Source organism: Pongo abelii, chromosome 6 (assembly GCF_028885655.2).
Source record: "Pongo abelii isolate AG06213 chromosome 6, NHGRI_mPonAbe1-v2.0_pri, whole genome shotgun sequence".
Classification (NCBI taxonomy): domain Eukaryota; kingdom Metazoa; phylum Chordata; class Mammalia; order Primates; family Hominidae; genus Pongo; species Pongo abelii.
In genome coordinates, this window is record NC_071991.2 from 44,530,475 (window position 1) to 44,546,458 (window position 15,984).

The 15,984-nt window shown below is 34.3% G+C and overlaps 1 protein-coding gene across 19 annotated transcripts in view; it reads right to left on the reverse strand.

Annotated features, from left to right (window-relative positions):
* Window positions 1–15,984, reverse strand: part of SUGCT (succinyl-CoA:glutarate-CoA transferase) — a 735,129-nt gene that overhangs the window by 356,258 nt on the left and 362,887 nt on the right. The window lies entirely within an intron of this gene.

Sequence of the window (15,984 nt, forward strand, 5' to 3'; positions counted from 1 at the left end):
TGTATATTGGGAAAGTTTCCCAGGTGACTCTGAGGCACAATGTATTTGAGAACCTCCACCTCATGATATAGAAGGTCTTAGAACAAGTATTGACACTTCAATGTACCACTAGGAATTGGACAGCATCTGAAACCAATTTTGGTGATACACCATTTTTCAAAAAAGTTAAATGAGACATGTCTATTTTGCAAAACTGAGAATCTGTAGAGAAGTACTTCCAGGAGTAACTGCATTCTGGTAACATTTAATTACATTTTGTAAATTAGCAAAAATCTGTTTTGTAAAGAAAAATGAATTTAAATTATCTTTCATTTAAATTCTTGACAAGGGATCAACTACAATTGTGTGGAGAATAGATTTGATTTGAACATTTGATTGAGTGTGTAGCTGTCTTAGTGGTCCTCAGGCATCAAAAATAAAATCTCAAGTATGATGAAGAAATATTAATAATATTTCAGGCTTTATACTACTCATTCTTTCATGTTTTTGGAACAAGAAAAGGAGGATTATTGTAATCAATAAGTGTGAAATGAGACAAAAATGAAAACCATGGCATATATAGGGCTCCCCCTTTGCCATATACGCTTTAACATTTTTTAAAAATTCAAGGCTCTTTGTCTTTGCATTTATGTAATGTGAGATATTTGAAATGAAATTTGTTTTGTGTTATTTTTGCTTTTTATTTAAAATAAATTCAGACTTGCAAAAAAGTTTTAAAGTGAAGTTTTCATGTACTCCCATCTCAACTTCTACTATTAACATCTTACCTAATCATGGTAAAATAATCAAAACCAAAAAATTAAAATGGATACAGGGCTATTAACTAACCTGCAGACTTTGTTTGAATTTTGGCAAGTGACCCAATAATGTTCTCTTCTCTGGGTTAGGAGGCAATCTAGGATCCCACACAGCATACAAGTGTCATGTCGTTCAGCCTTCTCCAATCTGAAACTGTTCTTCAGGCTTTGTCTTCCATAACCTTGCTGCTTCTGAAGAATACTGGTCAGCTTAGGGACAATGGTCCCTAAGTTTGAGTTGGCCAGATGTTTTCCCACAATTAGATTGAAGCCATGCATTTTGGGCAGGAAAGTAAGATTATACATGATACCAAGGGGTACATGATATGGAAGTTCGCTCTTGGGATGTATGATGACTTGCTTAAGCTGATGTCTATAAGATTCCTCCACAGTAAGGTTATTACTTTTTCCATTGTAATGACGATGATGGAAAAATACTATGTCTAACTGTGAAAACTATGTACACAGCAACAGCACTCTATCTAAAATATTCTGTAGTTCTAGAATGAAATCCTTGCAGAATCTTTTAAAACTTCAGATATCCCTAACTCCATCCTAAAGCTGTGTTTTCTCTTCCTGGAGCTCTGGGATCTGTATATTGGAAAAGTTTCCCAGGTGACTCTGAGACATCCACCAATGGTCCTTTTTCCCACAACAATTATTGCTGTGGTGTTTACCTAAGGGTAATCTTCTATTTCTCTTCTGCCTTCTAAGTTTATTAATTGAAATTCTACATTTCACATTTATTTATTTATTTATTCAACCATTTACTTATTTTTGTATGACCTCATGAATACTTATTTTATTCTGAAAAGTATAATCCATTAATATAATTTTGTAACAAAAATGGTCCCAAAGTGGCTGTTGAAAACGCTTAACATTGCCTCTTTGTACTTCTGCCATGTTCCTATCATTTTGTGAAAACTTCCTTACTTAATAGAACCACAAGATGTTCCAGGATTATATTATATTTGAGATAAAGTATGGGACAGATTATTTAGTACTGCTCAGATACCAAAAAACAAGATTTCTTTTTTCTCACTCACCCCGACCAATGCAGACTCTGATACCTTATTTTTCTTTCTGAAAATTCTGGTTTCCCTCACACTTCAAAACACTGTGTTTACCAGAGAACACAGAATAAGTGCTAAATAACTATCAAATGCCTTATATAGAAAAATGATATTTAAGGAAAGTAGTTTAAGAACAAGCTAACCATTCATTCCTCTATATCAGATTTTCTCTGTCTTCTCAACAAAATCATTTTATTTTAATAAAAAAACAGAATTATAATATATATGTAATTAAAAAGCAATACAGTATTATTAAATATATCTATATACATTTCCAAAACTATAACATTTGCTTACCTTATAATCAATATAATAATTAATGTTTTATAATTCCAGTTATTTATTATTTTATACAATATATTTCTATAGCTTGAATTATATATACTATGAAAATTCAAATTCCCATGAATAAGTACTTACAAAATATCTAAACTTTTAGAGCACTTCAACTTAACAACTATGTCAGGATTCTCTTCAAGCAAATGATCAAAAAACTTTTTTCAAAAATAGTAAGAAAATGTTGCTTTAAAGTTGGAACATTCAGGTTGCGGGTACGATGGAGCAATAACTCTACACCATCTCTCCCACTGAACACAGCTCTAAATCCTGGACAGACTACAAGGAGCAGCTATTTGAGGATTCAAAAGTAAATAGCAGCAGATGGACTGAGGAAGAAGAACAGAATTCAAATACCAGCAAACAAGTGGTAACATGACTAACTTTTTTACTCCTGTGTCCCCTGGTCTGAACTCAACACACAACAAACAAAGAAGTGAGCCCTGAAAAGCAGACGGAAAGAAAAAGCCCAGGAGAAGCCTTTTAGTTCTGGCTTATGGGAAAGGGAATGCAAAACACTCAGAGAGAATGTAAAAAAACCCTCAATTAAAAAAAATTATTTTGTTCATTTGCCTACCCGCTGGACTTCAGGCAATCCTCTGCTGACAATGGTAACAGCAGCAGTGACAAAAGAGGGAATGGGAGTGACCAAAGACAAACCCTAAGAAAGGAAACATTCCTCTAAGTTTAAAGAAATGACAGTTTCCAAAGGGTACAGCCAAATACCATTGGTCTTTTTCCCTTTGTGATCTCCTGCCACATAGCCCCAAAGACAGTGTGGTTGCGGAAGTGCACAGTAGATTAGGGTAATGAAAGTCATAGTATTTTGGCCAAAGGACCAAAAAAAAGGTATCCCAAAAAACTGGAAATAACCAGGGAGATCATGAGAGAAAAACTTGAGAATATGACTATATAAAGTTGCTTATGAATCACATAGTTTATCAGAATAATTCCTGGCAATCTATTTATGCCAATTCCTAAGCCCTATGAAAGATACTAGAAATCACTGGACTTTGTCAGGTCCAGAAACATAAATTTTAACAAAGCTCCAGGATGATTGTGGCCCAGGTGTTCTTTGGGAGATTACTCCAAACACACTACAGTAAAACGTTCACACTTCTCTTTCAAAAAAAAAAGCGAGATGGGAGATCACAGCTAGCAAGGTCAGGGCAAGGAGGCTGAACACCACAGCAGGGCACAGTCAGACATTCTTGAGGGTGTAGGAAATAACTGGAAAGAGAATAAGCACCAAGCCCAGAGTAAAATAAATTTAGCACATTTATTCTGATAGGGTAAAGATACATTTGGGTTATCTTGGAAAGAGGCAGGGTAAAGCGTGCAGGACAGGACTTTTGAAATACACCCTCTTCTTAGCAAAACAGCAATTTTTCTGGTGAAAATTATTTTTTAAAAAAATTGAAATTCTCTAGAAATTACTGTAGGTCATACAGCAAATGAAAAAACATTCATTCAAGAAAATCAACTCAATCTTAGTAAGAATGGTGAGGGTCCGTGGCATTTGAGCCATGGCTTATTCCATTAACCTCCACCATCACTACCAAGCTCTACACCTCTGCATTACAAAAGCTTTAACCGAGGCAGTCTACTCCAGGCAGGCACAGCCAAGATAAGGAGGGCTTCCTCTCCACCTACCTTCCACTCCAGGACTATGGCTTTACCCCATGAGGAGCAGGCTGCTGTGTTTTTCACTTCTCATAGCCTGTGCTGCAGAAGCTACATTCTAGGCAGACATAGCAAAAATGACATGGTCTGCCTTCCCCCATCCCATCCCCACAAATGGGTGGAAGCTCTACCTTAGGCACGGCAGCCCAAGCAAACGGGGGTTCTTGTTGCCCCTGTTACAGCTTAATTGTAGGTAAAACGATCCACTGCAGAAGGACCAAGCCAAAAAGACTAAGGGCACTCACCATCACCACTTCTAGTTCTCACTCTTAGAGCAGAAATGTTACTCAGGAAAAGTGGAACTTACCCCAGAAGTCTGGTACAGTGGTAACAAGGTTTTGGCCTGGCAGAAAGGTAGGTCATAAGGATGAAGAGTTCTCCAGCTCTGCCTGAGGAGGCTATCCTTATGTGGAAGAGAGAGTGGAGAGTTCTAAGTCTAAGGGCATTGTTGAAAACAATACAGGTTTTTCTGGGGAGCAATTAAGAGAAAGATGTTAGCTTCATGATGCTAGCAAAACAGCAGACAAGCAAGTTTAATAGAATCAAAAAAGAGACAGTCAAGATGAGCCCTTCTGAGATCACAGGCAACTCTGTATGCAAGAAAGGATGTACACATGTGTTTGGCTTTACCAAGAAGGGGTAATCAAAGCACAATTTGGGGCCAGACCTGAAAGTATTCATCAAGTTGCATCCTGACCCATCCAAAAGGCAGTAGCCTCACTGGCATGAGGTACTTAAACTCTAACCAAACACTGAGTGAACAGTAAGCTGCTCTGACCCAAGGGCAATGCCTAGAAAGCTAGGCTTCAAAATCACACTGATCCATGGAAGTCTGGGCAACTATATGCATATTTAAAGGCTGGGTCCTCTCAGAAGCAATGGCAGAGGGAATCTTCACATTACCAGACCCTGGCTGAATGTGGATGGGTAGCAGGGGTAAGGGTGTGAGTAAACTACCTTAACTGTGATAGCAGTCTCTAAGTCAAGCACACACATCCAACTGTAAAGGATAAAAAATATAACTGGCCAAGAACAACCTTTGATAAATTAGTAGCTTATAACATATGAAGAGTGACCCCTAGGTCAAGATTAAAATCTCCTACCCCAAGGTGGAAGATAAAAACAATTGGAAAGACTCAGAGCTGGGACCTCAAAAGCTATGCACTGTAGAAAAGGTGGGTGGGGAAGAACACTTCGCAGAACTGGTTGGGCAAAGTTAACATCATTTGAACTAGTGAGCAACAAACAAAACAACCTTAGAGGTCGGGGAGGGGAGATCTAAAGTGTTCAGTTATCAACAAAAAATTATGAGACACACAAAGCACAGTAAAGTGTGACCAATATACAGAAAGAAGAAAGCTGGCAACAGAAACTTCCTTTGAAGAGATCCTGATGGTAGACTTAGGAGAAAAAAAAACTTCAAATCAGCTGTTATAAATATGCTCAAAGAACAAAAGAAAACCATGCTTAAAGAAGTAAAGGAAGGTATGTTGACACTCTCCTAAAGGAGATAATATCAATAAAGAGGTAGAAATTATTCAAGTTATTAAAAGGAACCAAATAGAAATTCTGGAGTCCAAAAGTACAATAACTGAAATGAAAAATCTACTTGAGGGGTTCAACCATAAATTTGAACTGGCAGTAGGAAGAATCAGTAAACTTATAAGATAGATTAATAGAGATAAGCAATCTGCAGAACACAGACAAAAAAGATTGGAGAAAAATAAAGCCTTAGAGAAATATGAAACATAATAAAATAGAAGAACATAAGTATAATGGAAGTACTAGAAGAAAAAAGAATTTTTAAAAATCAAAGAAAAAATGGCTGAAAACTATTCAGATTTTATGAGAAACATCCAAGAACCTCAATGAACTCAAATACATCAATTGTATAATCAACACATCCAAGAAGCTGAATGAACTGAAAATAGATTAACTGTTAATAGAACCACAAACATCCAGATATATCATACTAAAAATGTTCAAAGACAGAGGAAATCTTTCATCCTTGAACAGAGGAGCAAAATAAAAATGATACATTACACTCAAGGGAATCTAGTAAGATTAACACATTACTTATTATCAAACACAATGGAAGTCAGAAGGCAGTGGAATGACATATTCAAAGTGTTCAGCGAAGAAACTGTTTAACAAGAATCATATCCAGCAAAATATTTTTCAAAAAGATGGCAAACTAAAGGCAATCTCAGATCAAAAAAAGTGGAAAAAATTCACATTGCTAATAGACTTACATTAAAATGAACACCAAAGAAAATCTTTTAGGGTGAAAGTAACTAATATCATCAACATACTGAATCCATGCACACATAAAAAAGAGAGCACCAGTAAAAGTAATCATGTATGCAATTTCACAAAACAATACAGTTGAATATTTCTTCTCTTGATTGATTTAAAAAGCAATTTCAATAAACAATATGTATATAAGTGTATTGTTAGGCCTTTAACATATATAAATGTAACACATTTGACAATAATTACACAATCATTATGAGTAAGAGCAAAAAGCTATATTGAAATAAGAAAAAGATACCATTTAATAACTCAAATCAATAGCAAGAAACAAAGAATAAGATAGGGTTAACAAAAAGATTACTATAACAAATATTATCAATATAGACTTGCTCTTATTTCTTTCACCAGCTTCCATAAAAGATTTAACATTATATAAGACATAATATTAAATAAATCTAATACTATAAGAGTATATTGTTGAGTTTTTAATATACGTAGATGTGTTTTATATGTATATATGCACACACATACAAAAAGGAAGTGTGTAGCAGAAAACATTGTTTCGTTGTAATTAAATCAGTACAAAACTGAAGTCAATTTTGATAAATTGAGATGCATATTACAAGGCTTAGATAAAACAATAAGAAAACTCAAAAATATTACCTTAAAAATTATTAAGGGAATTAAAATGGTATGCTAGAAAATACCCACTTAGTACAAAAGAAGACAATAAAGTGGGAGCAGAGGGGTATAAAAGACATAAGACATAGAAAACATAAAGCAAAATGGCAGATGTAAATCCAACCTATCAATCATAACATTATGACTGGCTTGAATAACCTAATCAAAAGGTAGATATTTTCAGATTGAATTAAAGAAAAAAAACAGGATCCATCTATCTACCCTCTACATGAGACATACTTTAGAATCAAAGTTACAAACAGGTTGAAAATAAAAGGATGTATAATATAATCAATCACCATGGAAGAGAATAGAGTGGCTACACTAATATCAGAAAATAGATACTAAAACAAAAATGTTACTAGAATTAGAGAGACCTTCATACTGATAAGACAGACAAAGGGACCTAATAGACACCTACAAAATATTCCAACAGAATACAAATTCTTCCAAAAATACATGAAATATTCTACAAAATGGATTATATGCTAGGGCATAACAAGACTCAATGAATATAAAAGAGCTGAAATCACACAAAGTATGTTTTCAAACACAACGAGTGATATTAGAAATTAACATTAGAAAGTTTGGGAAATACATAACAGTGGATACTAAATAAGACATTCCTAAATAATCAAGAATTTATAAATAATCTCTTTATATTAATGGTGAATTGATTTTGAGCAAGATTAATTGACATGAAAATTCACTAGAAAATAAAAGTGTTTTCAACAATGGTACCGAGACAACTGGATCTAGGCCGGGCATGGTGGCTCACACCTGTTACCCCAGCACTCTGGGAGGCTAAGGTGTGCGGATCACTTGAGGCCAGGATTTCGAGACCAGCCTGGCCAACATGGTGAAACCCTGTCTCTGCTAAAAATACAAAAATTAGCAGGTGTGGTGGCACGCCCTTCTAATCCTAGCTACTGGGAAGGCTGAGGCATGAGAGTTGCTTGAGCCTGGGAGGCAGATGTTGCAGTGAGCCAAGATTGTGTCAGTGCACTCCAGCCAGGACAACAGACAAAGGCAATGCTCAAAGAAAAAAAAAAATCTATTATTGGCCAGGTACATAATCCCAGCACTTTGGAAGGCTGAGGCAGGAGCACAGGCAGAGGCCAGAGGCTGAGACCAGCCTGGGCAACATAGTGAGATCTCATTTCTACAAAAAAATAAACAAAATTATCCAGGCAGTACAGCCTGGGAAACAGAGCAAAACCTTGTTTGTTTGTTGTTGTTTTTTTAAAAAAAGAAGAGATCTATTCTCCCAACAAATTTGAAGTAGAAAATACATTTTCCTTAACTATAGTCACTATACTGTATTTAAGTCTCCAGAACTTACTCATGTTATAAGTACCTTTATAAATGAAAAGTTTTATATTTGAAAGTTTGTACTCTTTGACCAACGTATCTTTCCATTTACAGTTAGCAAAGCTGACCTTCATTTTATGTTTATTGATTCTTTGGATTTTCCGAGTTTTGTACAAAGTGGCATCTTATGTCTTCTGCCCATTATTCTCTTAGAAATGTTAGTGTTTTCTATTGTTTCTAAGAGCTCTTAAGATATTTAGGTTATAACAGCATTCGGTCATATTCATTGCAATAACTTAATATTGCTCTGTAACTAAACTTTGTATTTTTATCATACCGATATGTACTTTACAGGTTTTCACTTTTACTAACCAAATTTATCGATTTCTTTTCTTTCTGACATCTTCTATTGCATTGATGCTTAGAAAACCTTTCCTTTTCTTAAAATCTAACTGATTTTCATGAATACTTTCTTTTAATTAAAAATAGTCTACAGTAAACTCTGAAACCTCTATTATCTGGGCATAAAGCATAGATATAATTTTAAGAGAAAAGTAACAGTTAATGTCCTTTATTTCAAACAGAAAATGTCTCCCTTTCTCCTCTTATTTGTCACGCTATTTTTATCACATACCAAATCTCTATGCATGTTTTAAAGTTTTTCTTTATGTTTCATTGATCTATCTCTTTATTTTTTGCTAGCCCCATTATTACGGTTTTGGAATATATTTAATTATGTATGATAATGCTTGCTTCCTTCTCATTACTTATGTTTAAACATACAAAATATTTGCTATTCTCGTCCACAAGTTTTTTATGGTAGACTTGAAAAACCACTTGCTAAAAAATTTCAGAAAAATATTCTACCAGGACTTTGATTGCAATTATATTAAAGCAATAAGTAATCTGGGAATAATTGATACCTTAACAATATTCAGTGTTTGCAGCCATGAATGACTATGTCTCTACATATATTCAAACCTTTTATTTCTCTCAATCAAGGTTAATATTGATAGTTTTCTGTATCTAGGCCTTGGATTTTTCTTTTCAACTCCCTCAAAAAAACCAAGCCTGAAAGCCCTAAAATCTGACATTATTTGTATGAGAAAAGAGAGTTGCTAACTTATTACATGTTTTCATTTTGTTACTATAGAAATCATTTGTTTGAGTAAAAGCTTTTCCTTCCAATACAAATTTAGAAGGTTGCCAAAAAGAAATGGGTAGTAGAATGCATGCTAATTATGTACTCCATATAGGACTTTTAAAAGATGAAATTCTTATGCCTTCAAAGCAAATACTATGATGATATTAAGTCTAAAATTATATGTTAGTTGGAGGCTAACAAATGACAATTAAAATAACTAAAAAGTGAGCAAAGCTGGAGAATAAAGTGAAGAACAAACTCCCACATATTTTTGTAATTGGCTAGCTTGATCCCGCCAACATTGCAGCCACTAGCCACATGTGGCTACTGAGTACATGAAATGAGACTAGTCTGCAACAAGTGCTATAAGCATAAAATGCACAATGGATTTCAAAGACTTAGCACAACATTTAAAATGTTTCATTAATGTTCTCCTTTAATTTTAATTGCACTTATATTTTGAATATTTTAAGTTAAATAAAATATATAATTAAAATTATACATTTTGCTATTAATTTAATATTAAATTAATTTTGCTATTTTATTTTTAAAATTTGCCCACTACATAATTTAAATTATAAATATGGCTTACATTATATTTTTATTGTAAAGCACTGTGCTGAACTATTTTCAAAAATTAGCTGGTACTAATTACTCTTTATTCTGGGTTGCAAAATGCCTCCAAATAGTATAATTCAGTTTTCTTGATTTTAATTTTTTACACATTAAAACAATTATGTCTTTGGCTTGCAAGTTCAAAGTTTAGTAAAAGTCAATGATTGTACTATATATTTCCACTCTGAAATATTATAGAAGTGTTCAGAAAATATAAAGTACATATGTGGAGCTTGATGAATAAACTATAGCACATGCTAGAGAAAGAGAGCGAGAAACAGAGAAAGAATAATGTTATAAGACATCAAAATATATTTTATGTACCAAGGTCACAAATAATTTCAAAATTACTAAATAGTAAAAGCTGAAACCCTCCATTATCTTCTTCTTAGTCATTGAGAAGAAATTTATTAGTAACAGAATAAACTAATTACAAAAGGCATTTAAAAGGATAAAGAGTTCTGGGGCAAATATGCTTAAGACATTTTAAATTTTTTTGTCAGATTTTAAACTTTTGTTACATCATTAAACAAGAAAATCCCAAGTTTTATGCCTGATATTTCTTGCTATTAGAAATGCTCAGAGCATTTATGTGTAACTCTTCTGTGACACTGAACACTTTCTACCTTAACCTAAACTGCAAAGTCCTTGAAATTTTGACAGCTTTGTCCTCTTGATTCACTTTCTACCATCGTACCACTCCTTGCCAAATACAAACACAAGACCATACACATAGTGGATGTCAATGATGATTTACTGAATGAAGGAAAGGATGACTGAATGAAGAAATGATTATGATCTCCTTTGCCCCTGTGTGTTATAGCTTAAAGACATTGTGTCCATAAAAAATGTGTCCAAATTTTGTAGGTATATAGAAGAAAAAGAACATAAAATGCCAGTAATGTCATACTAAGTCCTTGATTCTTATTCGACATTTTAACATTTCCTCTTAAATAATAACACAGGAAGTTTTTTGCAATAGGATAATTTTCTCAACTCAAGATAAAACTGTACACTATTGCCTCATACTTTATATATTAATATAAAACTGGGAGCTTAAACTCTCCATTTTTATTTTATTTAATCACCTACATCAAAAATACATTATTTCTTCAAATACTTAAAATATTACACCCAGGGATGATAAAACAAATACACAAATAATATGATGTATCTAAATTTGTACATCAGTTAAATGTGTCATGTATATTCAGAGACACACATAAAATTTATGTTTTTATCTCCTTGCCTACTAGGAATTATTTCCAGACCTACTATTTTACATAAGATCTTTACCAACAGTTTTCCAGTTGCAAAGACCACTGTATATATGTATTTCCCAGCAGTATTAGAAACAAGAATATAATTTTGCTTGACTCGTATAACCCTCTGAGGGCTATGAAACTGCATTTCAAGAAATATTAACTAATGTCATTTGAAAGGTGATCTTTAAAATGCATCAGAAGTGAGTGTGGGTGTGTTTGTGTGTGTGTGTGTGTGTGATAGAAAGGTCTTGAAAAATAACTCTGTATTTTGGGGGTGCTTCTGATGTTTGCTATATGAACATTGGCCTTTTTAAAAAAAATAAGATGCTCAGATATTTTGCCAAAATGTGCTAAAACAAAATCACTCAGATAATATGAGGTAGTTTAGAGATTAATAAACTCTCCAATTTCAAAAGCTTATACAAATAATGAGATGAAAACAGATAATTTTCAGCCATCAAATATTTCAAGACTTCACTCTGTTTCTATGACATATTCATCCCATACGAAAGATTTGCTAAAGGGGTTGTAATGGCCTTCTGGGACAGGAAGAATAAGGTTTCTGGAGAAAATGTTAAATCAATTTTGATGGTGATGCGAAGTTAAGAAAGGGTTGTTAAGGGATGGCTTGCTGCCACAGGGTGGGGTTTTGTTTTGGTATCCTTTTAGAGCCTGCAGGTGTTTGGCACTAGTTAAAATCAGGGCCAGCTGTGATATTTCAATAGTTCTGATATTTTCCTCCCAATAGTTCTCAGAAGTGATGCTTCAGAGTGATGTCTTACACCTGATATATTCGACTTGTGTGGTACAAATGTGAAGACTCTATTAAATAACACCAGTTTTGTGACACCCTTTGCCCTCTCTTCCCTACCCTCAGGTCATGGCATCCATGACAAAGAAAAACACGAATCAGAGGCTTCAATCACTCATAGTTTTTAACTGAGCAGTTTAATCAAAGATGGTGATACACTGGAATCACCAAGTAAAAAGTCTAAAGCAAAGCCTAAAAGCAGAATGGCACATTCCCTTTTGATTCTCAATGTAGACAATGATGCTTTTAATCCCTCTCAGTGGTGAGATATATACCTATGTTTGCAGGAATTCGAATAGTTTCTATTAAAAGCTGTATTTTCTTTTAAGTGTGTTTGGGTTGGAAACCCTCAAACCACAATGTATTTCATGCACATGTTCCCGAGGGTATGTTAAATAGGACCATACTGAGGTCATCTAGTAAGTTTTTGAAACTTTTTAAGAATTCCTTTAATGTACTGCACAATCTTGGCTTGATTAAAAGAAGATATTTTAAGAAAGCACTTGGAAAAATGACTGGCTATTAAAATCTATATGCAGATAATCTATATTATACATCTATAATGCACAGAGCTTTCCACAGATAATTTGTCATTGAGAGAGAAAGACAATAAAACTCCCACTCTAAGGGTTTTGAATAAAAACTCCTCAGAACTTTCAGTAAATGCAGACCAATCCCCCTCCACCCAGCCTGCAGTATTCTTTTTTTTAAATTATATGTTCTTTTTTTTTTTTTTTTTATACTTTAGGTTTTAGGATACATGTGCGCAATGTGCAGGTTAGCCAGCCTGCAGTATTCTTGATTGACTTAACAGTGGATGCCTGTAGGATCACTTTAACTGTGCAAAGGTCTGTCACATATAGTCAGAGGATAAAAGGTAGACAATCTCTCATTTATCCATGAAAAAAAAATATCATCTGTTGTTTTGGTTGAATCAAAAAATCAAGTTACCTCAATCCATGAGACTATGATGAAACTGTTAGGCTAGAAATAGTTTCTACCATCAAGTAAATTTTTGTTGTCTCCAACTTCAAACCACAAATGAAATGCTGTAAATGGTCTACTTGAGAAGTAGGCACTCAAATTTTTCTGCCGTTACTGAGTCTCCCAATCCTGGCTTTTGTTGTTGTTGTTAGACATACCCCTTTTTCACTTTATCAAAGTCTCCATTCCTGCGCCATGTTCCAGGCCTTGTACTTCAACCAAAGCAATTTTCAGTTGAACTAGCAGCTGTGCTGGCACAGCGCACACGGAGAGTGGGCCACACGCGCCAGCGGTGCGTTCCCACATCTGAACAGAAGTGGCCGTTTCTATGCACCCAGGGCCAAGAAACTCTACAGCTCATCAGAGGCAAAACAAGGGAGGATACCTTAAACGGAAATCACACTTAGAAAAAACTTTTACGGAAAATGAAAAATAAAAGGGTTTTCAATCATCAGAAATGAGGAAGGGAAGTTCTCTTCTTGGCATAGAGTTTGCAGATATATTTTTATAAAAGGATAGCAGAGTGCAAGCTTAACTTAATGATCCCCATCCCCAAAGTTACACTGGATTTTCCTCTATCCACTATCCACAGGTAAGTAAAACAAGTTAAACAAGACTATAACCTTAAAGGGCACCATCATAACCACAGCTACTACTAGGCATTGGCTGTTTACCATCTTGCAATCCCTGTGCTGTTCCCTTCATAAACAGTATCTCAGATGCTATTTCACCATTTTACACTTAAGGAAACTAAAGTCTAGAAGTTTATAATAAACTGCCCAACAATTTTGACTCCATGGTCTTAACCATTATGTTACACTGAGTTCCCTCAGATCACCAAGGGTTTTCCAACTAGCCCTGAAGATAGAGCTTGTCAGCCTCACTCAGGAGTACACAGGATGATAGTTATGGTGGGGAGGATTTTTAAAAGGGGAGGGGGGACTGCACAGGAGCAGCTTGATTATTTGGAAAGCTTGCACATTCCAGTTAAACAACTCATTAACCCCTACCTTTCTAATAAATAAATTCAAAATGGACTTAAATAGCAGGTATACATTGTGTACTGAATTTCTGCTAAGTCACAAGCACTGGATATATCATAAGTTTGTTGAATAAATGAATGAACTAAGTCATCACAGTTAGATGTTATCTTGAGGGTTTTCAAAAATAATCTGTTTTACACAAATTTACACACAGGGCAGTTTGTAGAGACATTTGTAATAGTATGAAAAGCTTGTACGTTGACTTAGGTAATATAAGTGTTCTCCATTTTGGAAAGTAGGCTAATGACTGAAAATATGCCATAGACCAATAACAAAAATTTTTATAGTTCCAGAAGAATTGAGATGCAAAGATTAAAGTAATTACATTGAACCACAAGAGAAAATTAGGTATAAAAATCCTAATTATCCTATATTCACTTTGAGCTAGCCAATAAAGTGAATTATTTTAAGATAGTGGGTGGGATTATAAATCTTTGTTTATCAAAGCCTAAAAAATAGGTAGCGTTAGAATATACTTAATATATTTTTAAATGATATATTTAAAAATAATTCTTTGCTTTGGTGCCTTCATCTCTGATAAAACACAGATGGAGCAATAGAAATGCTAATGGAAAAACTCTTAGGAAATATCTCCAGAAAAATGTACCCTCAAACTGAGGTAAACACGAAGTTCTACGTAACACCTCAATACACGACAGCTTCAAATGATGGCTTGGCCTCACTCAAAGTTATAAAGTGAGAAAAACAGTCCCCTGGTCTACAATATTCAGAGTATGCACAATGCTACCTCCTTGTAAAGAATCACCAGGCATTAATCCACTGATGGTGTGGGGTCCCTTTCAGATGAATTCACATAGTACACACCAAATGGGCCCCTTTATCTCAAATACTTATTGACCATTATTGACCAATGTTTTAACATGAACAAAGCCTTGAGATATTCACAATCTTGGCTGAAAAAATAGCACAAGCAGAATTCCTGAATTCATTCACTTTTTTTCTCCAGTAAACGTAGTAACCATTAAATTTAAAATATTTCAATTTTCTTTTAAGCAGATATTCATGTAAGATAAAAGGCACCAAAGGTTTTCCAACAAAGGTCTCCTCCCTCAAAAGGTGTATTCTATGCTCAGTAATTTATTTCTGAGAAAAACCTGCCACTATATAAATATAAAGAACCCAAGAAAATATACCCCATAGTTTTGAATGTTGGAAACTGACAAGACAGTTGAATAATCATAGTGAAAGCTTTAAAATGGAGTCCCTCTACTTTGGGGGATCAATGGATGAATTTGAGAAATGGTAAATTGCTTGTAGTTATATTGATTGAAGTAATAAAATCAAAACATTATTTTCACATCATCTAAAAATAATCACTTGAACAATGTTGTAAAGTAAATATATTTTCAGGTGACCCTGCTCCTGGAGCCCAAAAAGGAGCCTGATAAGCAATGTAGAGCACAAATATCTATCTGTGTAAAATTTATGCCTTACAAATAACATATATTCATCAAAGCAAACAAAGTCCTCTCATTTGCAGAATTAAATATGACCTGCTCTGTACATTTTAAGATAAACATATGATCAGAGAGATAATCATATGATCAGAGGTATAATCATATGATCAGAGGTTTATACATATAATCATATGATCAGAGGTTTAAGATAATCATATGGTCAGAGGTATGAAAGTTCTCATATTTCTTCCTACAAAGAATAGTCTCTGAGTACCCAACCCCAATATCTCAATTGTGTATATTTCTGTTTTTCAGGAAAATTAAATACCCTGGCCACAGAAACTTCATGTAGTAGCTGATGAAGAAATACAGTGTATTAAATCTAACAGAGACATAAGTATGCTTATGGACAGGCACTTCTAAGTTCTGGTTCTTTTTATCTCAGACCCACAAACAATTTTAATATGATGGTGAAAATTCACATCATGTGACTTAAGTTTGCGATCAATGGCAAAGGTACCTTGATATAAGTCAATCTGGACAGAAAACAGAGGCAAATGCTTGTGTTGT